Source organism: Cupressus sempervirens, chromosome 1 (assembly GCF_028749045.1).
Source record: "Cupressus sempervirens isolate cs-2001-9-10 chromosome 1, ASM2874904v1, whole genome shotgun sequence".
NCBI classification, from domain to species: Eukaryota; Viridiplantae; Streptophyta; class Pinopsida; order Cupressales; family Cupressaceae; genus Cupressus; species Cupressus sempervirens.
In genome coordinates this window covers 574,105,843-574,131,528 of record NC_143118.1, presented here as the reverse complement: position 1 = coordinate 574,131,528, position 25,686 = coordinate 574,105,843, and positions in this window count along the sequence as shown.

The following is a 25,686-nucleotide window of genomic DNA, read 5'->3' as shown; positions in this document are numbered from 1 at the left end:
GTTATGGACATTTAACAGTAGACTACCGCGAAAGGATAAAGAAATTAGTGAAGCCTTGAAATCATTGATCGAAGATTTTTGGAAAAATAACACACGTGTTTCCCCTAATCAAAGAGATGTTGTAAGAAGGAGGATTGGTAGCCAAAATCGCGAGCCACATGCAAAACATTTTTTGGACACAACTTAGACACAATTTTTTGCAAAATTTATTGGTATGTATCCTCAAATTCGAATAAGTCAAAGATTTTTTGAGATGGGTAAACCTTTTTATGTGAAGATAAATCACACACGCACAACTTGTTGTTGTAGGATACATATTGAATTTTCTAACCATTTTGATGTTTTTAGGCATATATGCATAATTTTGCATTCTCAGTTTGTTTTGCAGGATTGTGACATAAATGAGCCACCAAGATCTTCAAGGGAATTCATATCCAACATTTTATGTGAAATAAGGGATGGCCAACAATTTTAAAAGACATCATGCTTGGATGGTACGTGCTTATTTTGTGGTTCTTTGCAACTTTTATCAACTTGTCAACATATGGATAGTACACATGCAATTGGAAATGAAATAGTAGATTATGGAAAATTTAAGACAGTGACATATGCTCTAAATGATGGGAAACATGGTAAAAGATGTGATTTAGTCATTGAAAAGATTCCAGTGTATGAGTTCATGAAGATTTTTCATGAAAACATTATTTACGAGTATGCAAGGCATACCCATAGAGCTCGATGGCTGGATTTGCAATTCAAGTTGTGCAAGGATACGTTTCCACTAGATACCATTGTTTCAGTTGTAGATTTCGCAGAGAACTACACACTACAACCACAAAATGAGGTGCAAGCAAAGTATTATACTTCTCAACAGGTTTCCATATTTGTTCACATAACATTCATGCATTCACCTACAAGTACAGAGGATGACAGGAAGATTTTGAGGGAATACCATTTTTACATCAACAATGATCGATCACATTCTACAGAGTTCGTACATGGTTGTTTTCAACTATTTTATGGAGATTTGGCTAACGGGGGCATCACATATCATCAGCACATTATTTGGTTAGACAATTGTGCATCTCAATTCAAGAATGCACAGATGTTCTATTGGTTGAGAAGGATGCACAAGTTGTGTAGAATTCAATACATGTGGAATTTTACAAAGGCTGGTCATGGAAAGGGAGAGCATGATGGTGCAGGCGCATGCATCAAAAGAGCCTTAGCTTGTGAAGAACTAAAGTACAAAGATGGAGCAATATTGATAGATGTAAAATCCATCGTCCAGTGGTGTAATGCTACAATGGGTCCAGGTAAGGAAGGTGAGTCTACGGTTCGCAGATTTTTTTGGTTGATAGATAATACTAACATTGCACCATATCAGGATTGTTGCACACTAACAGGATCTAGTGAGTTGCACTCTTTTAGAAGCTCTGATGCAGGTTCATGGAGTATCCACACACGAAAAAATGGCATGCTATTGTCCATCATGTGCAGAAGAAAATTGGGATGACTGTGAGTCGACTGAATGGGTGGACAAATGGGATATACGGGTTTTGGACCTAATTGACACCTATCATCCCCCACAAGCACTAGAAATGGTACAGATGGAATCATCTATTGAATTTGACCGCTTGTCTAATCTAGTGCAACCTGGTAATATATATATTTATATATCTTTGTAATTTCAATATGTAACTTTATAACTTTTACACAAGTATTTTCTGAATTAATGACTGCATTTTGTACATTTGTCACTGCAGGCCATGTTTTTGCTATTATTGCACCTAAATACAATGAAGAAGGGACAGATTATTATTTATGTCGTTGTGTTCAAGCCAAACAAAAATTGGATCACTCGGTTATAGATGGTGAAGGTTTAGAGTACCATGTCGGTGCAGTGGTTGTAACCGGCACATGGCTTAGACGATATTCTATGAAGAACCCTAACTTGTGGTTATTCGAGGATTGGCAAATAGAGAGGAATATTCTTCATTATTCAAATCTTGTTGTCGCATCAAATGTACACTTGATAAAATATGGTGGAAAACCACATAATAAGAATCTTTGGAGAGTTCGCGAGTCAGACCACGAGGCAATACTTGAGACATTAAAATGTCGAGCAGATCCAGTTGGCTCATTAGATTGAATACAGAGAGAGGGAGAGAGAGAAAAAGTGATCAACTGGATCCAAATACATTGTTGCAACCTCTTCCCCAAGACTGTCCACATGAATAAGGTGGACCGTATTGTTATGATGCGTAAGTGATGAGATTTAGTTTAAATCATAGATTTTATGTTTTCATTTGTTTAGAATCTAGATTTTATGTTTTGATGTCTCCAATTTTTTTAAAGCTAGAACAATATTTTTCATATTTTCTTATTGTGATGATATTTTTCTTTCATTGCATGTTCTCTTGGATGACAGGAGGGAGAGAAGAAAAATAAGTAGATTTCCAAACAGCCAGCCACCCTTCTTCATGTAATTTATTCATTTAAGGTAAATGTCCCATTTCCTTTGTTTGGCTTTGGTATTTGGTTATTTAAAGTCATTATTCTAGTTGGACCTTCGTATGTTTGAATTTGGGATTGTTTAGTGTCTATTTTTTATGATAAACATTTTGTTGAAGGTGCACCTCCAATATTTGGTCTATATCTCTTTCAAACATTTAGATTATCCTCTCTTTCTTTCCTCTTCTATTCCTTTAGTGCAACCTTCTCCGCAACTCATTTTCCCCTCTCTATAGCATATAAGATCTCATTTCTTGCAATCTTTTCCTCTCTCCCATCTTTCCTATCCCTGATCTTCTCCTTCATGTAAAGTGCATTAGCCTCAAATAACTTCTTAGTCTCTCTTGTTCCTTAGAATTTTGTATCCTTTTCTTTGGTAGCTATAGGAATCTACTGGGTAAACCACTATGTTGTTTTCTGTCTAGTGGCATGTAACGTATAAAATCATCATCTCCATCATAGTCATTTTGGGTCTGGGTATCAAAAAATTGTTAACTATTTATTTCATCATGGTTGCCACCATTTTCAAAGCATTAGATGACATCCTTGGGGTCAACATGTGGTGGGGATGGAATTAAAAGGGAAACATTTTCATCCCCACAAGTATTTGGTTACCCAAGGTTTGTGACAACCTCCTACAAGAAATCTGGTTGTGAATCTTTCATTAGCAAGCTTAATCTAATATCAATGTTTGTTTTATGCTCAAGGTTTTATCTCCTATAATAGTCCACTGGCTGGTTCAGGTTTTCTGGTTGGGTATTTTTAGGTGCAATTATACTTAGTCCCTTCATATTTTGTCCATAACTCCTCAACAAAGTGTTAATTGGTTCATCTAATAAGCCATTTATTTTTAGGAAGGATTCAATAGTGATTTCCTCCCCCTCGCTTTACAACTTGTCAATATTTGCATCATCTACAGTAGTTGTTTCTTGCAACTCATCTCTTACACTTTCTCAATTTTGCCTCTTCTAGGGTTGTTCCAACTAGCCCTTGCCAGTCCTAAACTATTGGGTGATTAAAATACCCTTTTCCTCACTCTAAAATATACTCCAAAACCAACTACACTTGTTTTGTAAAATATCACTCAAAACTGGCTATTTCAGTCTGCCAACTAGGCCTAGTTTGAGGCCATTTACAAAGCAACTCACAATCCCTTGACTTTTGGAACTCCCATGACCCAAAAAAGTCTTAAGAAACAACTCAAATGCAAGGATTCTTTTATTTTTTTGGTCTCATGATCAACTTTACAATGGTTTTTACAAAACCCTCCTTTCTAGCCCCTTTACCCTAGGGCTTTCTAGAACTCTTACTTTGCAACGTCTCTAGAACCCCAAAATTGTTCAACCACCTTCACTTTGGTTATATTAGATGACTTCAAACATAAAATGCAACTCTTGTTTGGAGAAAACACTAAATCCACCTTGGGAGCAATCACATACCCCTTTTTATGCACTCAAATTTTAGGGAAAACTATGAAAATACTTCTTAAATGGTTTCAACACTCAACTTTTCAGATGGAAATGGTTATTATAGACTCAAACCAACAAGAAAAATCCTAAACTTGAGGTTTCTCAATACTCAACAATCAAATTTCAAAACTATTACCAGCACTTACTACTAGGACAATTTCTAGTTTTAATGGTCAAACTCCCAAACCATACAAAGGACCCCCCACTATTTTTGTATTTTTAAACACTCTTTTTGGAGACCTACAATAAACTCTCTCACTTTTTGGAGATCACACTCCGTTTTCATTTTACGACGCCATCTCGGGTGATGCTGAAACTTGCAATGTCGGCTAGTACAAAGTTGCCAACTGCCAAATCTCTCTCACCTTTCCTCGTGGGATCAAACTATCTACTCTGTTAGCTTCGTGTGGTTAGGTAAACCCTATCCCCAACCTCATCCTATCCCCTTTAGTGCTCAAACATTCTCAGGCACGCCAATCCAGAATGTCCCCAAGGGTCACTAAATGCCATAGGGCTGCGATCTTTGACGGGGCATATCTCAGAGCTCGTGCGAGGTATGGATGCAATTCTAGTTCCTACAGGACCATGTTGCAAAGACCTACAATAACCTCTCTCACTTTTTGGAGATCACACTCCATTTTTGTTTTACAACGCCATCTCGGGTGATGCTGAAACTTGCAGTGTGGGCCAGTTCAAAGTTGCCAACTGCCAAATCTCTCTCACCTTTCGTCGTGGGATCGAACTATCTGCTCCATTAGCTCCGGGTGGCTAGGTAAAACCTATCCCCAACCTTGTCTTGTCCCCTTCAGTGCTTGAATGTTCTCAGGCACGCCAATCCGGAATATCCCCAAGGGTCACTAAATGCCATAGGGCTGCGATCTTTGATGGGACATATCTCGGAGCTTGTGTGAGGTATGGATGCGATTCTAGTTCCTACAGGACTGTGTTGTGGAGACCTACAATAACCTCTCTCTCTTTTTTGAGATCACATTTTGTTTTCATTTTACAACACCATCTCGGGTGATGCTGAAACTTGTAGTGTGGGCCAGTTCAAAGTTGCCAACTGCCAAATCTCTCTCACCTTTCATCATGGGATCGAACTATCTGCTCTGTTAGCTCTGAGTGGCTAGGTAAACCCTATCCCCAACCTTGCCCTATCCCCTTTAGTTCTTGAACGTTCTCAGGAACGCCAATCCAGAATGTCCCCAAGGGTCATTAAATGCCACAGGGCTGCAATCTTTGATGAGACATATCTCAAAGCTCGTGCAAGGTATGGATGCGATTCTAGTTCCTACAGGACCGTGTTGCAAAGAACTACAATAACCTCTCTCACTTTTTGGAGATCACAGTTTTTTTTCATTTTACAGCACCATCTCGGGTGATGCTGAAACTTGTAGTGTTGGCCAGTACAAAGTTGCCAACTGCCAAATCTCTCTCATCTTTCATCGTGGGATCAAACTGTCTTCTCCATTAGCTCTGGGTGGCCGGGTAAAACATATCCCCAACCTTGTCTTTTCCCCTTCAATGCTTGAATGTTCTCAGGCACGCCGAACCAGAATGTCCCTAAGGGTCACTAAATGCCACAGGGATGCAATCTTTGACAGGGCATATCTCGAAGCTTGTGGCAAATATGGATGAGATTCCAATTCCTATAGGACTGTGTTGCAGAGACATACAATAACCTCTCTCACTTTTTGTAGATCACATTCTGTTTTCATTCTACAATGCCATCTCGGGTGATGCTGAAACTTGTAGTGTTGGCCAGTACAAAGTTGCCAACTGCCAAATCTCTCTCATCTTTCGTCGTGGGATCAAACTGTCTACTCCATTAGCTCCGAGTGGCCGAGTAAACCTTATCCCCAACCTCTTCTTGTCCCCTTCAGTGCTCGAATGTTCTCAGGCACGCTGAACCAGAATGTCCCTAAGGGTCACTAAATGCCACAGGGCTGCGATCTTTGACAGGGCATATCTCGGAGCTTGTGCGAGGTATGGATGGAATTCTAGTTCCTACAGGATCGTGTTGTGGAGACCTACAATAACCTCTCTCACTTTTTGGAGATCACACTTCATTTTTTTTTTACAATGCCATCTCGAGTGATGCTGAAACTTGCAGTATGGGCCAGTACAAAGTTGCCAACTGCCAAATCTCTCTCACCTTTCATCGTGGGATCGAACTATCTACTCTGTTAGCTCTGGGTGTCCGGGTAAACCCTATCCCCAACCTTTTCCTATCCCCTTCAGTGCTCGAACATTCTCAGGCATGCCAATCCGAAATGTCCCCAAGGGTCACTAAATGCCATAGGGCTGCGATCTTTGATAGGGCATATCTTGGAGCTTGTGCGAGGTATGGATGTGATTCTAGTTCCTACAGGATTGTGTTGTGGAGACCTACAATAACCTCTCTCGCTTTTTGGAGATCACATTTTGTTTTCATTTTACAATGCCATCTTGGGTGATGCCGAAACTTGCAGTGTGGGCCAGTTCAAAGTTGCCAACTGCCAAATCTCTCTCACCTTTCGTCATGGGATCGAACTATCTACTTTGTTAGCTCCAGGTGGCTGGGTAAACCCTATCCCCAACCTCATCCTATCCCCTTTAGTGCTCGAATGTTCTCAGGCACACCAATCCAAAATGTCCCCAAGGGTCACTAAATGCCATAGGGCTGCGATATTTGACGGGGCATATCTCGGAGCTCGTGCGAGGTATGGATGGGATTCTAGTTCCTACAGGACTGTTTTGCAGAGACCTACAATAACCTCTCTTACTTTTTGGAGATCACATTCCATTTTCATTCTACAATGCCATCTCGGGTGATGCTGAAACTTGTAGTGTTGGCCAGTACAAAGTTGCCAACTGCCAAATCTCTCTCATCTTTCGTCATGGGATCAAACTGTCTGCTCCATTAGCTCTGGGTGGCCGGGTAAACCCTATCCCCAACCTCTTCCTATCCCCTTCAGTGCTCAAACATTCTCAGGCACGCTGAACCAGAATGTCCTTAAGGGTCACTAAATGCCACAGGGCTGCGATCTTTGACGGGGCATATCTATGGGTTGTCAATACTTTGACTATACTTTAAGTCAACGATTATCAATATGTGAAAAAATGGAACTCGTTGTATTTTGAAGTACTAAGAAGATGGCCTTGCCCTTCCCCAGGAGTTTCAGAAATGGGAGACATTAGGTAAGAGAGTGAAAATGTTACTATCACTTAAACGCACATGACGCAATTGGAAATGCAAATTTTGATGGTAATCATTTTGTGATAAGGGAGAAACTAGGGATGATCATTGTTACTATCTCTTTAGTAGTGGAATTTTGTTTTCTCTTGAATTTGGTGGTGGGGGATCAGTGGTAAGACTCCTTGGATATTCCTTCTTATGATGTTAGTGACAAGTGTTGCTCTTTGAAAACACTTGTACAATCTTTTTTAAATTATTAGATAAAAATAGAGAATTGTAAGTATTAAACATGATTAGCCTTTACTTCCTAGAAGATCTTTATTTCCCCATCAATGCATTTAGAAAGTTAAGTTTGAAGAAGATCATAAATAGAAAAAATTAGAGAAGCGATTTAAACATTTATATTGATTGGAAACATGTGAGTCTTGAGTTTCCTCTACCTTTTAAAGAACGTTCCTTAGCTAGCAGACCTAATTCCACATTCCATAAGACTGTCATTGTGCTAAAGATTTAGGAAACCAACTGGTCTAAGATAAAGCTTCCCGATCAATAATAATCTAGCCTATTGAGGTACATAATAATTCTCAATTAAACTTGTGTTAATTCAGTATTAATTTTGTAATTAACTATAATTTTGTATATGAACAAACATATCATATATTAACCAATAATGTCATACATCAAATATAGAATGTCACATGTACATCAAATGTGTATCGAATATGTCTCTCAGATGCTTATATATATACGTGGGGAAGGAAACAAGTCTCTATATATATGTATCAAATATCTCAACTACATCTTTTCCTTCCCACGAGGGGAAAGAAACAAGTCTCTCGACGTCCTCTGCCATCGTGTGGAGGGAGACAGTGGAGATGATGGGGCCTTCCTGACATGCTCGCTTGACCTCTTGTTGAGGCTCTTCTCCAGGTCCAACTAATACAAATAAAGTAGATATGAATCAATATTTATTATACGTTGAAATCAAATATATGTACTCATAAAATCAATTATTTTCTTACCGCCAACAAATAGTCACTCTGTAAGTCCACCTCAAATGCTCGTGGACAATCAGGCGTGACAAGACCCTACAAAAATTCAATAAATATAATCACTTATAAAAAACATTAAAAAATTTGAGATTAACTATTATAAACAACAACTAAAATGAAGAAAATTCTTTCATACCTCCGTCAGTGGCTGTGAGCTAGCCACAGCTGCGGCCACTCCACTATCAACAGACTATTGCAGATGAGGAGGTGTGTCTGACATCATGAGCTGCATGTCATACAATACATGTTATATCTAACATGAAACATGGAATAAATATAATCAAATGAATTAAATTAACATGAAACAACTGTACCTATGTGAAGCTCGTATGATGTCTTTGCTCTGCATCTGTGGTAAAGGTTGAGGGTCCTGTGGAGAACTGATGCACATGCATATTTTTTTTGGTCAATCCTTAATATGATTACATAATAAATATATATATATTAATTAAAATGATTAAATTGATACATACCTCAGGACTCGTCGAAGGGACAAAAAATGGGCCTGGAGGATCACTGCTAGGCCCAAGAACACTTTGACCCTAAATTTTGAACAATGTCAATAAATTCAAATTAATTAATCATTCACTATACGTATGAAATGTGATAAAATTAGTAATTTACCTATGTGTCAATGCCAAATGTCTCATTTAGGAACTGATCGGTGACAAGCCCATCATCTACACCATCTCCGACATGAGTGCCAAATGTGCATAGGGATCCACATGAAGTGCACATGTGACCACGATGTATAGAAGTCTCCCCTTCAACTAATGGGCTCATGGAATGGATGAGGGTCTGTGTCAAAGCATTAATGGTCCCTAGAGTGCTGGCCTCTACATGTTCCTTCACAACTGAAGGAATAATCACATGCTCATGCTGTAGATGGACCACAGGTGCCCTAACTACATTAGGGTCACAACGTGCTCCGGGCCTCTGAAATGATGACCCCCCACCTCTACCCTGGGAGTCTAACATATCAAAATAATTGGGGATCTCCCCAAGGACAAACTCACAATATAATTTCTTCAAAAAATACATGGGGACCTTGTGATTCTTGCAAGGAGGGGCATCAAAAACCATCCACCATCTATCCCAAAAATTATTTCTAATAGCATCATGTATGCACCAATGGATGGGGAATCATTTAGTACCCTCTCTAACAGTATTTTGCTCACCGAATTTTCTAAATAATGCACATATACTACTTTTTGGTATTTCTTTTTTTTTAACATCTTCATATGACAATTTATTTGCATAAAATCTTTTTTGTTCATCCCTCTTAGCCTGCCAAATATCTAACTGACCACTAACTGAGGCTATCTGAGTGTTAATGGATTCGAGGGATGATGCCAATTGAGCCCTCATTGGATTGGTTTGTCTGGATTCTTTCAACCGAGCAATGATTCCTTCTAATTCAGTTTTGCCTCTCTCTATTTCATTTCTTAGATTTTCTTGTGTCCCTGGTGGAGGTCTTGCAATTGGTTCGGGTTGTGGAATTTGTTCTTCTTGAGGAGGGTTTTGGTTTTGGGGTTCTTGAGGGTTTTGATGTTCTTGTGGATTTTCTGGTTGATTATGAACATTTCCTGATAAAAAATCAATTGAAATTCAAATAAATAAACAAATCTAAATGAAATTTGTAAAAACCCTACAAAAGAATATAAAAAACTTACAAAACAATATGAAAAATATATCAAACAATGCAAAGTTAGGTTTATATCACTTACGGCATCGTCGTGGGTGTGCTTGTGGTCTTGGATTTCGTTGACAAGGAGGCATTTTGGCAAATGGTGGTGCAAATGTTGAGTCTTCAACTCGCGTACACACTACTCGCTGTAGGAGTAAAAGAAAATGGTAATGAAAATGATGGGCTGCGGGTTTGCAGCCCATCATACATACTTTTAATTTTTTTTAAAGTGCATACGCGCTATAACACATACGTGCTATAACGCGTACGCGCTGTTTAAAATAGGAAAAAAAAAATTGTTGTCACCTTTTTGGCCCCACAACTCGGTGCATATGCCCATTTAATAGGTGAGTTTGGAGATATCATCTCTGATAATGTTCCAAAAGGATTGCTACCAGTAAGGTAGATTAGTCATCAGATAGATTTAATCCTAGGAGCTAGTTTTCCTAATAAGGCTACTCACAAGATAACTCCTACTAAAATTGAGGAGCTAAATAGACAGGTTCAGGAGCTATTGAGAAAGGGCTTGATTCGGGAGAGCTTGAGTCCATGTGCAGTACCTGCAGTATTGGTACCAAAGAAGGATGGAGAGTGGAGGATGTGTACAGACTCTCAAACTATAAATAGGATAACCATCAAGTATCAGTTTCCTTTTCCAAGAATGGATGATCATATGGACTGCTTGAGTGGAGCTCAATACTTCACAAAGATAGATCTCAAGAGTAGTTATCACTAGATATGGATTCGAGAAGGAGATGAGTGGAAAATAGCCTTCAATAGCAAGGAGGGTCTTTATGATTGGTTAGTCATGCCCTTTGGATTGATGAATGCCCCAAGCACCTTCATGCGGCTTATGAATGAGGTACTTAAGAAGTTGTTTGAAAATTTGTTATTGTCTATTTGGATGATATTTTAATTTTCACCATGAATTTGGAAGAACATTTATTGCATATTCATAGTGTCCTTGAAAGGTTAAGGGAAGAGAAACTATTAATTAATTTGAAGAAGTGTATCTTTGGAAAAAGTGAGTTAGTCTAGTTGGGGTTTGTTATATCACCTGAAGGTCTCAAAATGGATCCAGAGAAGGTAAAAGCCATCTTGGAATGGCCTACTCCAAGGTCTGCTATTGAGGTAAGATCATTTCATGGTCTAGTTATTTTTTATAGGAAGTTCATTAAGAATTTTAGTGGCATATGTGCACCCCTGACTGACACAATAAGAGGGGATAGAAAAGAGTTCAAATGGACTGCAGCAGCTGCAAGAAGTTTTGAAGTGCTGAAGAAGAAGGTGCTAGAACAACCTATGTTGGCACTTCCAAATTTTAGAAAGGTGTTCCAAGTGGATTGTGATGCTAGTGGCAGTGCTATTAGGCCTGTATTAAGCCAAGAAGGTAAGCCTATTGCATATTTTAGTGAAAAATTGAATGATACGAAAAAGAAGTATTCTTTTTATGATCAAGAGTTCTATGCAATAGTTCAGGCCTTAAAGAAATAGATGCAATATTTATTGCCAAAGCAATTTTTTTTGTATACTGATCACCAGGAATTACAGTACCTAAATAGCCAAGGTAATTTTAATCAGAGGCATATGAAGTGGGTTTATTTCTTGTAGAGCTATAGATTTGTGTTGAAGCATAGAAGTGGAAAATCTAACAGGGTTGCATATGCACAATGTAGGAGACAGTTGTTGCTTATATTAATGCAGGTTGAAGTAGTTGAGTTTGATGAACTCAAGAGTCTGTACCCTAAGGATCATGATTTTGCTAAAGCATGGAAAGCTTGAAAAGAGCCTCTTGCTATAGATAGAACTAAGTGGGTAGACTATCTGATTCAGGATGGTATGTTGTTCAAGGGTAGTCAATTGTGCATTCCAAAGAGTTCCATGAGGGAAAATCTGATTAAGGAGAAATACAGTGGAGGGATGGTAGTACATTTGGTTGAGATAAGACCATTTCCATTCTCAAAGAACATTATTTTTGGCCTCAAATGTCACAGGATGTGAAGAAGTTTGTACAGAGTTGTCAGATTTGACAAGTTGCCAAGGGATTTAGTCACAATACTAGACTATATCAGCCATTGCCTATTCCATCAAAGCCATGGGAAGACATAAGTATGGATTTTGTTCTTGGATTTCCAAGAATATAAAGGGGTAATGACTCAATATTTGTGGTGGTTGATAGGTTCTCCAAAATGGCACATTTCATTCCATGCCACAAAACTCATGAGTTTTTCCATATTGCAGACTTGTTTTTCAGAGAGGTGGTAAGACTACATGGTTTCCCAAGGAGTATAGTTTCTAATAGAAATACCAAATTTGTGGGGTATTTCTAGAGAACATTGTGGAAGAAGTTGAGAATAGACTTTAAATTCAATTCCACACATCACCTGTAGACTGACGACAAAATATAAGTGGCAAACAGAAGTCTTGGCAATTTGCTGATATGTTTGGTTGGGGATAAGCCCAAGGGGTGGGATTTGATTCTACTACAAGAAATTTTTTCTTATAATAACTCTATAAATAGGAGTACTAGTAGATCACCATTCTGAATTGTATATGGAAGTAGCCCAAGGACTGCACTAGAATTGAGGAAGATAGAGCAAGGGGAGAGGACAAGTGCTAAAGCTGAAGAATTTGCTAAACATATCAAGCATCTACATGAGGAGGTTCAGGCACACATTACCAAGATGAATCAAAAGTATAAAGCTACGGCTGATCAAAGGAGAAGACATAAAGAATTCCAAGTAGGCAATCTAGTCATGGTACACTTACAGAAAGAAAGATTTCTAGCTAGTACTTACAACAAGCTAAAAATGAAGAAATTTGGCCCCTACAAATAGAGCCATGTCCAATTCCTGCTTCTAAGAAGGAGGAGATAGAAGACATTCTAGATCATTGTGTGGGTAGGAGTACCTGAAATAGGTAGTATGAAGAGTATTTGGTCAGGTGGAGAGGACAGTCGATCGAGGACTCAACTTGGATATCAACAGCTGAGGTTTCCCATTTGGGATTTCCTCTACCATTCATAAAGTGACAGGGTCACTTTTCAATCTACCCTGGGTGTCTGATGCAGGAGCATCCAGAGGTATAAGGGCAATCCTGTGTCAACCAAAAAAAATTTACTTAGACTTAGTTTATGTTTCATGTGTTTTCATTTTTGGATACCCATTTGGGTCAAATAAAGGTTCCAACTCTCACAGTTCCACTATCAGTGTTCTAGGATAGAGTATTTGAACACCTTGGGATATTTGTAAATGTCAAAAAAATAGGAGTATTTAATTGAGCCATCATTTTGGTGAACAAGAAGTTGTAAATTGGTGAGATGAATGTAATTTTAATTTAAAGCATTCTATAAAAAGAATCAGGTCAAAAGGCCCCACAGTTTGAAAGTTATCGCAGTTTTTTAATTTCTGGAGACATCCTAAGAATGCTTCAAAGTTAGGTTAGAGGCATTAAATGACCTTGAAAAGGGCTGAAAAATGGGGGACAAGAAAAGCTATCCATAGGGCTCTAGAGTGCTTTGAGAGCTTTCTGAAAATGTAAACAGTTCATCGATCAGAGCTATGGTTCAAAAGTTATGCCTCCCAGAAGTTTGGTTACTATTTTTGGATTCTTCTAATTTTGCGCCAACTTCTAATGCATCTTCTAGAGCCTTCTATTTGGTCGGTGGATGCCTACTAGCACTTTCTAGAATGTATTCCTAATCCTTAACCCTCTGGGGTCTATTTAAGAACATTTCTGGCATTGTAAAAGGCAGTTCGGAGTGGAATTTGAGAGGAGGTACTAAAAGGAGAAATTATCTCCAGACTTATATTGTTGTAAGCTATTAGGGCATGTTTGAAGATTATTTTCTCTATACTGAATGTATTAGCATTTTCTCATAGTTAATAAAATTTTCCCTTTCCTGTTGTGTCGATTCTGTGCTTGGGTCATGTCCCCATCCAAGAATAATATAAAGCTATCAATAATAATCATAAAAAAAATAATGTTCCTTCTAATGACTGAGAATTGAAATCACACACCTATAGGACCTACAATGGTACCCTCGTCAGGTAGAACAACTCGATGTGGTCTCAAAAAATCCTATAACAAAATATATATATATTGTGGTTCACGATCCATAAATTAGTATAAAATAGAAAGCTTTATTGAACTATTGTCCTAGCAAAATACTCATTGTTGCTTGGTTCCAAATAGTGTGGCCTATGACACAATTCATTTCTTGTGGCTTGTTTCTCTTGTTTTGGATTTGGATCCATCACAAGCCCAAGTATTTTTAGATTAATATTCTTGATATTCATTTTACATAGGGTTCCAAGGTCACTACAATATAGAATGTCATCATCACATAATACTATGGCAACTATATCAACAAGTAATTTCGCTTGTGTAAGATGTTCTTTTCCCTTTCCATACGAATCAAATTGTGACAAAAACATTAGTAAAACAATTCAAACAAGTCCAAAACCTTAATGAAAGTAACATAATAATATGACATTTTGTAAAATTATAATTGCATAAATTTTTATACAAAAGGTTTACCTACACTGGAGAAGGGTTGGGAGCAACATCCTTGCCTTTTTTATTCGATGCATCAACCATGTCACCCTATGAAAACCAATATATATAAAAAAATCATCATAACAAAAGGAATAGTTGACTTAGCAAAATAACTTATTATTAAAATCATATGTTGTATATTGGAATTCTAATTCGAAGTAATTAGTTTAAATATTACATATATAGTACTTACAAGTTCCATGATACTAACTTTATTTGTATCTATGTGATTCAAATTGTAATATATTAGCAACTCCTTCCCTAAAATTAATGATTTTATCATACATACAAAAACATGATTTCCCTCATGCACCTCCAAAAAACAATTGGGTCACTTATTAGTTGACCCAGGATGCCTACTATTTATAAAACCTACAATGTTCCCTATTGCCTTTTGTCTTCCATTAATGTACACAACAAGTCTTTTACTTTGATCACTTTCTTTCCATTGTAGATAATTTTTTGATAGTACACACCTATGCATACTTTTTTTTTATTGAATTATTCAGATCCAATTTTGTAATTGTAACAAGGTCCTACATACTCCATCGATTCAACAACTTTTTCATAGCTAGCCTTTATGCCATCCATGGAAAATAGTCCTAAATGATGTAATGATGATGGAGCTATGTGATATATCCTCTCTTTAACACAAAAACCAATGTTAATTGGAGGTAATTCCTTGGATACCCATTCTATCTAAAGATGTGTGTACCTCAAGGGACTCTTGTTGTCACCCTCTATCTCATCATCATAAGAACATGACCCCACTTGAGAAATGAAATATTGCATACATTTATTGAATTTTCTTCTAATATTTTTCCCTCTAGTTTTTCTCTATTTCATAGACTTGGCACATCTCTCACTATCTTCTTCTATTCTTGCATTTCCCTCACTTGAAGAAGAAAAATATGATAGATACCTATTTGGTGGTACCTATATCCCATCAAATGAGATATATAGTTGAACAAGAAAAATAATTTGATATAAAATGAGCCTAATATTGGTGAAGTTTTCCTAAATTTAATGTTGAAGGTAAAGAGAAAGGAAGCATGTAATAAACTTATACCTCTCGATCCATGTCACTTTGTATGATCCTTGTTAAAGAGGTATAGTTTCTTGCATATGTAAATCATTTGTCTTAAGTTAGTTATAAATTACATGATACTTATATGCTAAAAATTAAATAGAACATAACATGAACAATATGCATACATCTCAAAAACCATAAGATTGTATATTTTTTAATTGGTTACGTCGACAAAAAAACATATTATAAGTAATTAGCTCCAAGAATTGAACCTCGTAACAAATATTTCACCTAATCAGTAACTAATACATTTCTATTGATCACATCATAATTCATCTTATTTTTCCATCTCATCATCATGAACATGATTATTTCCATCATCATCCAAATCTTCAGAATAACCATTATCAACATCATGATCCTCACTATGACCATCATTGTCATCATTGTTGTCATCATCATCACCATCAACATTACCACCATTATCATCTTTTCCACCACCACCATCATTATCAATTCCGTCACCATCATCATGACTATCTTTGCCATCATCATCATCTACTTCATCTTCCACTTCTTTAGTATCTTCTTCTTCAATCACATAATACTTTACTAGTCTTCCTCTTGGATTGTGTCTAATGACAAATGACCAACCTAGTCTATGTGAAACACCAAAGTGAAAAACTTGCTCGCATTGTCTTGGAAGAACATTGGACTCATTTTCAACTAGCTCAAATGATCTTGTATTAGTCATTGTAAATCTATTATCATGTTCAATAATAGTTGTATCAGGATAATTTTGATTCAGTCGTAGCCTGTACCATTTAACAATGAATAAAAATTATTTGAATCAATTAAAGTTGCACTCAATTATATCGTCCAAAATTCCATAGTATCTATTTTCAGATTGTTAAGGATGCATGCCATTTCTAGATGAAATATTTGGTGACCTCAAAGACTGCAGTTATCCTAGAATCACAAGTTTTCTTAGTCTTGTCCACCTGTTTAATGCAAAAAATTTGGCCATTGTATTACATATCTTTGTGGTGCTTGACCTATTATTTTTGAAACATGTCAAAATTATGCATCCATTAGTGGGTTGATTTTAAACCAATGGGTCATGATAGATTAACTTATACATACCTGTCCACCTCTTAAACCATTCACTAGATCAATTACCATTGGTGTACCATTGGGATCTCCATTATGATGAGCTTCTTTAACCAATAAAGAAACATCTTCACATGTTAATGAGAGATCATTTTGTTGAGATCATTCAATCCATACCATCATACAATAAATATTGTTTTCAATATAAAAAGGAAACACATCCCACTCATGAGCAATGATATAAAATAAATAGACTAGTTAGAAACAACTTATATTAATGAAAAATAAGAATTAATTAAGTACAATAACATCTTATAAATACCTCTCACTTTCCTCAATCTACTTTTCCCTATCAAGTACTCCCCTTCGAATTTGTTCATGGAGTTGGGATCCTAAATGTAATCAACATGGATCTTTGATATAAACTTGGGATGATATTTAGGTAAAAGTACAAAGTTGTGTCACCTTTCAGGCTAACTTATTTGAATGACTAAATTTGAGTATTTATATTTAAAAAACAATCTTTTTCAAATATATGATCTTCATAAATATGTTCTAGCTAAGTTGTATATGGTCTTAGACTTTTCCAATTGGAAATGTCTATTAAATGCATTTTTTATACTAGTTAGTATCCAATTACTAAAGAAATACAATTATTTCAAAAAATTGATGTTTTAATAACTCTTACTATTTGTTATGATAGTTTTTTAATGACATATAAACAACATTTTATGGAGCTCAAACTCAAGAATATTCTCATATAGAGTTCATAGTGTTTTAATTAGATATAGTATATTATAATTAAATAAACTATATAAGTACATATTTCAACACTTGAGAATATGTCAATTTTGAGAACAAAAAAAACTAAATCATATTAAAAAAATTTAAAAATTATATAACGTTCTAGAGGAGAGAGTCCTCTTCCAGAATCTATAATTTTTCTTTTGGTTGGAATAGATTTATTTTGTAAAATGTGGTGGGAGATGAAAACTATCGATTTGAATAACTTGAAATTTGAATCGTTATAAAAGAGAAAATATAGGTCTAAAGCCAATTTTTATTTTTGATTTTTCTAGATACATATGTTATCTATAACATAATTTGAGATCAAAGGGAAATAAGTTTATTTTCATGTAGATTTGTGGTGGGAACTAGAACCCTAATTTTCAATGTTTTTTAGCAACTAAAATTTATCTTTAAAAAATAGGAAAATATATAATTTCTTATTCAAAATAATTATTAAAAATTATAATCCTAAACTTCATTAATTTCTCAACATTTCATTAGTTTACTTCATTTCAAATGCTAAATAATAATATTAGTTTTATGTCATTGAAGGTGAACAACTATACTTTTGTTATCCTTTTCCTTTGTAACACAAGTTTGTGCTTTTACCCATTTAATAATGTACATCATGGTTTGGTAGACCATATATCCCTCAGCTATGGAACCCTCAAGACATGCTCTCTATTGAACAAAGCCCTTCAAAAATTTTAAGTGCCTCTCAACATTCCACATTGACCTAGTTGGTATAGGTCTACAAAATTTGATCTTCCCAACTAGACATATGAGGTATAGTTCTTGTGCATTGAAAAAAAGTTGAAGGTCGACATTTCTTCATCTCACACAAAAAATGAGGAATTTTTTTCTTCCATTGCTTTATGTATTTGTTAATCAATTTGTTTAGATAACAACCACCTAGAAGATATTCATCATGCAAAAATATATTAATGAGACTAATAACACTTCTATACAACAAATCGAGAAAATAACACTTCTAACCTCAACTATTTCCCAAGATCATATATAATGTGTTTGACACTCATGTTGAATTTGTGCAAGAGAGAAAGAGGTAAAACATACTGTACTAATAATAAAATGATCTTTTGAATATATTATAAAATAAAAAAATCAAAAGTACATGATGTTTAAATTTTTTATTTTAAATAGAGAATAACATGACTTACCTTGACAAAGGTATGTCAATACACATTTTCAACCCTAACTCAAAATCACCTTTCTTCAATATGAGATTGCTTATGTTTGCAGAAAATCCTATGGGAAATTTACTTTTTTTTTTTTTATGTCTTCATATATGACATCAATTTGTTGTTGCATTAATAACCAACAAATGACACTCATATTAATCCCATTTCCATTGCTATTTGATTCATGGAAAAAAATCAATGCATAAATCGATTCATTAATGTCTTCATATATGACATTAGTTTGTTGTTGCATTAATAACCAAGGAATGACACTCATATTAATCCAATTTCTATTGCTATTTGATTCATGGAAAAACTTCAATGCATAAATCGATTCATCAATGTCATTACAAATTAGACCAATTTTTCTTTGTCATGCCTTCCATCCAATATTTTCCATAGTGTCTTTCTTACATTCTTTCCAATATTCCTAGCATCAAACAAATGCACAATTGGGAGGTGCTCGTAGTATGACAACCTACAAAATTGTCTAGGATAGCTTTTAAGTCCTTTTGGAAGTTACTTATTGATGCCTTGATGACCTTCATGAACATCAATTATAACATTAATAAACAAAAAACATGCAAATTTAAATTTCATATGAAACCTACATCAAATGGAATGACATTACCTCGATGATTCATTCTATTGTATTCCAACTTCCACATGTTAGGTGTCATTCTTTGTGGCTTTGATCTTGTCTCTTCTTTCCCATTGAAAAGATGTTTTTTAGCAATTTGATACTTATGATTTTTTTGAAGAAAGTGTCTATGCCCATCGAACACCTTCTTTCCTAAACTTTTTGAATGACAAGATTTCATCTTTGGACCACAAATTGGACAAGAAAAATTTCCTTTGTCTGAAGACCTACAAGATCATGCATAGTTGGATGACATGTGTACTATAAGATTCATATTTACAATTATCACACGCAACTTAAACATACAACAAAAATGCATCAGCACTATTTTATACAAAAAATACTTGTTATCAATTTTATATACAACAAAAATGTGTTATTCCAGAGGTATCATGTATTGTCTATACAAGCATTGCACAAAATTTAAATTGCCTTTCACCAATTGGTCTAGAGATGTCATACATAGTGAGCCCATTGTATAACTCCAACAACTCATCAATCAAGGGCTCAATATATACATTCATATCTTTCACTTGATACTTACCTAGTTGAATGAACATAAAAAAAACATATTTATTATGGGGTGAACCCACAATAGTGGGTTACACTTTTTTGCCTAAACTGACACTAAACTGTGAATTTTTGAGGAAAAAGTTCACTTTCAAATGCAAATTGTAGTTTAACAGTTAGGAAATGAAAGATTAAGTAAATTAGAGTTTTTTAGGATTTTCTATCTAGATTCTAAATATATTTGTAATTTTTTTTTTCAATTGATTTTATTGAATTATTTTTTCTCCCACAAAAATTGGTATGTTATCAAAAACCTTATTTTGAAAGAGTGACTATGCTTTTGATACAAAACTTTTTTTCTAAAATAAATGACAATTTTATTCTTTAAAAATTAGTTTACTAACATCCAAGTGGAGTCTCCTCCTTAGGGAAAGTTGTGATTGTTAAAAAAATCCCCCTCCCCCATAACCCCGAGCAAAAAAAGCCCTAGGGATCTCGGGCAAAAGCAAGCTGAGAAGACTGAGGAGGGAAGCAGTGATGATGAGGAGGATCCAGAGTCTGAGGAGGTGATGAAGGAGATGTAGGAGGAAATAAAGGTCAATAGTGGAAGGAAGAAGTGCAAGAGGGAGAGCCTGGAGGATGGGCACTCTCATTATGAGGAGACGTCTGCACTGCCCCTTTCTCCTATCCATCTCCACCCTGAGGAACATAAAGAGGAGAAAGCTGGGTATGCAAAAGGGGAAGTGCAAACCAATGATAGGAGGAAAGCATGGATTAATTTCAATGTCAAGACCACCAAAATGGGAATCTTTAGGGATGCCATGAATCCCCAAATCCTAGTGGATAATCAAGAAGAGCAGTGGCTAGAAAAATTAATTGATCCGACGATTGTGACTATTTTGGACAGAGCCAGGGAGATAGGGATGAATCTCTTAAATAATGCTTGCAACAACATTATTGATAATTTTAGATCAATCAAATGGCTCTTCCATGAGCTCGAGGAGGTTAAAGACCAGGTGAAACACATTGAGGCAATAAGGGAAGGAAAGGATGCCAATAGGAGGACAAACTCGCCCGATAGGCTCACTCTGGCAGAATAGAGGATACACAATCTGGAAAACTACAATCACAACCTTGCCAACCAATGTTTTCCTTGTTAAGCTCCATCAATAACAACATCATCTCTCTCATGGGCTAGATCAAAGACAAAGAAATGCAGGAGGATGAGGATGGAAATGACAGAGACGAGGTCAGAATGGAGGATGACCCTGCAAAGGACAACTCCACTCCTGCACAGGACCGAGGGAATCAAAGAGGGAAACAGATGGAAATAGAGCAGAATCAATAGTACTTTGAGGCTACTCAGGTGATGCAGGATCTAGAGCGAAAGAACAAGGAATAACACTCGCCTGTTCCTTTGTTTTTCACTGTATTTTGGCTTTTTTTGCTGGCTTTTGGCCATGGCTTTGTCTGTTTCCTTTTCCTAGTCTTTTCTTAGAAATTTTTACTTTGGCTGGGCTTAATGCTTATTATCAGCCTTTGAACTTAAACTTTTTTGGCTGGGCTATCATGCTTATTATCAGCTTTCTTATGTACTAACTTTTAGGTTTTAGGCTCCCTATAAAACCTATTTATCTAATAAAAAACATCCATATCAAAACCATAAGGGTGGTTTGATGTCATTATCCTTAGTATTTAATATTTTATTGGAGTTTAAAGTTGACATAACATAATTTGGAGATACATGGCTTTTGACAAATGTAACTTATTATATATTTACCTAATTTCAAATTTTCTTTTTTTGATTGAAAGAGGACACAAATATGGAGACTAGCTATTTTCAAAAAAATTATTCTCTTAGTTACTATTTCTCTATGAGCATCCAATATGTTGATCTCATTTTAGTTTTTACAAGGCAATGAAAAAACACTTAGATCATTATTTAACATAACTTAGTGCATGCTGATTAAGTAGTGTATGTCGAGCATAAGTTGCCAAATAATGGATTCTAAAAAATACATAGTTAATGTTGAACACCAGTATGTGCTGAGTAGATGATATCGAGTGACTCTAGTGCTAAGAAAGTAATACATGTTGAGTGATTCAAATACCGAGTAAAATAGTGGATACTGAGTCATTCAGGAGCCAAGTGACAATATTAAGAATACAATGGATGGTGAGCATTAGAACTTTCAAGTGATGAGTAAAAATTGTTTGTCATATTAGTTTTTATTGGCACAAACTTCTATGAAAACCATTTTTGGGATGACTAAAGGACAGTTTCATGATTCTAGAAGATATATACTAAGGAATATTGAGAATCCCTATATAGTGCATGCAAACAATCAAATTGAGGGATGTATTAAGCAAAAAAATGGATGAATCACAATAGTTGATTCCTACGTAACCCTAGTTCACCTAAGTATTATTACAGAATGAAAAACCTAAAGAACATATGCATGTGAAGTGTAAGGTTTATGAATGCTAAGAGTAGAGAGAGAGCATTCATGGTGACTATGAAGGTTATGGCATAGATATGAATTGAATAATTAGTTAGAGAGAAAAAGGAAAGTAGTTAAAGAACAAAGGAGACATATCTAATTAGGAGGATCAAGGATTTATTTGCAAATAGGTGATTTGATATCTAGCAGTAGAGTTCTAACTAAAGGATCAATGTTGAAACCTTCTAATAGTTGAATCATTAAAAATATTTTAATAGAGTAGTTTTAATAGGCTTTTGTAAATCCTTTAACATGGTGCTTACTTTATTGTGAGTTTAAGTCCTCTAATAAGGCACAATTTTAGTAGAGTGTTGAAATCCTTTAATAGGGTAAGATTTAATAGTCTTTGTAAGCCTTTAATAGGGAAGACCTTTCATAGGGTAGATCATAGTTTATGATCAAACATTTGTAACCTTAATTTGATACACTTTACAACTATAGTAGTGAATATTTGTGGGTGTCATCTCTACCCAAGTTTTATCTTCTCATTGGCAAGTTTTTGGGTAACTAGATATCTTGTGCCATGTATTACATTTATTTTATACTTTGAAAGTTATGATATAGTTATCTACTTCAGTTTACATATTATGATATGAACGTATGAGATGGATGTGTGCATTAATATGTTATGGTTAAAAAGTTTTGAAGTGTTGATTGAACCCCCCCCCCCCCCCCCCCGCCCCTCCTCTTAGTATTCACTTTCCTATTGTTATTTCCCACAATTGGTATCAGAGTGTTGGTTCTCTTAAAGGAAATTTTGATAGCTTTGGAGACAAGATCTTGAAGATGAAAACCTACAAATTGGGAAAAGTTATTGAAAACTATAAGATTGAGATACAACTTGTTCTATACTAGTTGAATGATGCAAGAGATGAGTTGAAGCACTTATTGAAAAGAGGGAAAGAGATGGCTATTCAACAAGATGACAGTCAATACAAAGAGATTGACTCCATTAGATTATTTGTACAAGGAAACTCTAAAGAGTTTAATGAAGTAGTTGTATATTTAATGGAAAAGAATAGTGCCCTAACTAAAGAGGTCAAAAACCTTAAAAGGGAACAAGAAGCACAATCAATACTATTGTGTGAGATAATTAAATTATAAAAAAAGGATGAAGAAGAAAAGATCATGATTGAAGAAGAAAAAAGGGTACTAGCTGATAGATTGGAAGAGAAGACATTAGATGTCTAGAAGCTTGCTAACATGTAACTAGACACAATGAATCAATTAAGTGATTACAAATCAAGAGTTGAATAAGAAAGACATTGATATTAGAACCTTGAAAACAAAAAAATTCCCTTTTTTAGAATGAATTGAAACCAAAAATACAAAAATGTAATAAACTTAGTGAAGTCATAAAGTACTTTGAGCAATTTATGGAGTCACCAAGACCTAACAACAATACTACTAGATAGGGATACAAATCTACTAAAGAAGGAGAATCATTTAGAAGTGGTGAAAAAAAGTGTAACAAAAGTAAGAACAATAAACCCACTTGTTATAATTGTGGAAATCTAGGTCATATAGCTAATGTCTGCAAAACTAAAACTATCAACCAAAGCCCTAAGTAGAAATTTAGAGGAGTTTGATACAACTACAACAAGCAAGGACATTAGGAATATTAATGTAGGACCAAGACCATGAAGACAAAAATATTTCATGGTAATTGTTACTATTGTCAAAAATATGGACATAGGGCATATAAATGTAGATCCAACTCCAAATTGTCATCAAACAAGAAAGAAAAGGTAAACCATAATGGAAATTCATATGATTGGGATTACAAGATAGATTTTTCACTATTTTTAGGAGTATGGTTATGTTCCTAAAAATTGCATTAGAACACATTTTGGAGGCAACTACAATAGATAATTAAATGTAACTAGATTCTTTAGTTGTTTGAAGACTAGTCACATGAGCAAAAATTGTCCAACAAGGTCACTTGCACTGAGTAATTCATCCAACAAAGAAAAAGAAAAAGTTAATATTGATGAGGTAAAGGTGCAAATGAACAAAAAATGAAAAAATAAAGAATATTTTAGTACATGAAATGTAGATGAGGTCACTTTATCCAATGGATCAGGTGATCACATCACCCCCAACTAGGCAATCAAGAGGTATGTGTGGAACTGATATCTCAAAGTTATTTTATACATTAGTTCCAAGAATATGAGATCTAAAAAGATCATATATGCATGAATTAAGATGCAATGTATTAGTTTGAACCTAGAAAAAATCTATAGTTTTGTTGTTATACGTGTTGTTGTTGAGCATGAAAATTTTCACAGTTGTTGCTGAGTGATAGAGTTATGGTTGTTGGAAATATAAGAGGAGTAACTGAGAGGGGAGGGGTGAATCAGTTACCAGAAAAATAAATCCTAGATCCCTTAGATGTCAATTCAAATAAATAAAAAACTTTGCTAAAACTGAATTATGCTGAAACTCGATTAGCACTAGCAATTTATTGTTACTCAGCAAACACTGAAATATCAACTATAACTCAATAACTACTAAACATCTAGATCTTATAATATTAAGTGTGATTAACCTTAATTAACTTAGTTTTATACACATGAAAGATATAGCATGAACATAAGTTGCACTAAGATTTAACGTGGAAACCTAATTTGGGAAAAACCACCAATTGCAACTAGTTACTATTTTTCACTCTTTTGAAGTGAACCCTATTAGGATCTAATGTTATTAAAGGTTAGAAAATAGACTATTAGGTGTGACCCTACTAGAGGATCTAATCACCTTGTTAGGAGTGGCCTTGTTAGAGGTCTTCAGATACTTCAATCTAGAAATGCGATTTGGTTAGAGGATTTACAAATAGTTGTTAGGCTAACTCTGTTAAGAGATTTTATTCACTACTACAATGGTTAGAAAGTAATAATAATTTAACTTGATTACAAATGCAAACCTATATTTTATAATTTTAGATCTCTATTTTAGATTGTATACTTGATCCTTTTTGATTGAATGTATCATTGCATCCCAACCTTATCCTTCCAATTCTCTTCTTCTAAGAATCTTCTTGACTTCAAATATTCTTACACAAATTCAATCCACAACTTGAACTTATACTTATATCTCATAAATTTTTAAGTTAGCTTGAATACAGTATTAAACAATTAATATTCATCTCCTTAGTCGGTTAGAACCAACAACCAAAACAATTAAATTCAATATGCCAAAACAAGAAAATCCTTTGTTAGTTGACCAAGCTTGGTAATCACTAACTCAAACAAGATTTTCCTATATTAACCAAGTGAACTCGGTTAACACTACAAACTTCATTTGGTAACTAAGTGAGCTTAGTTAACATTGGTTCCATCCAACTTTTCTTTGTTAACTAAGTGAGCTCAATTAACACTCATCTTCTATGATGTTCTCTTTGACGTCTGAGTGAGCTTGGCAGACACTAACTAATAAAGATATGATCAT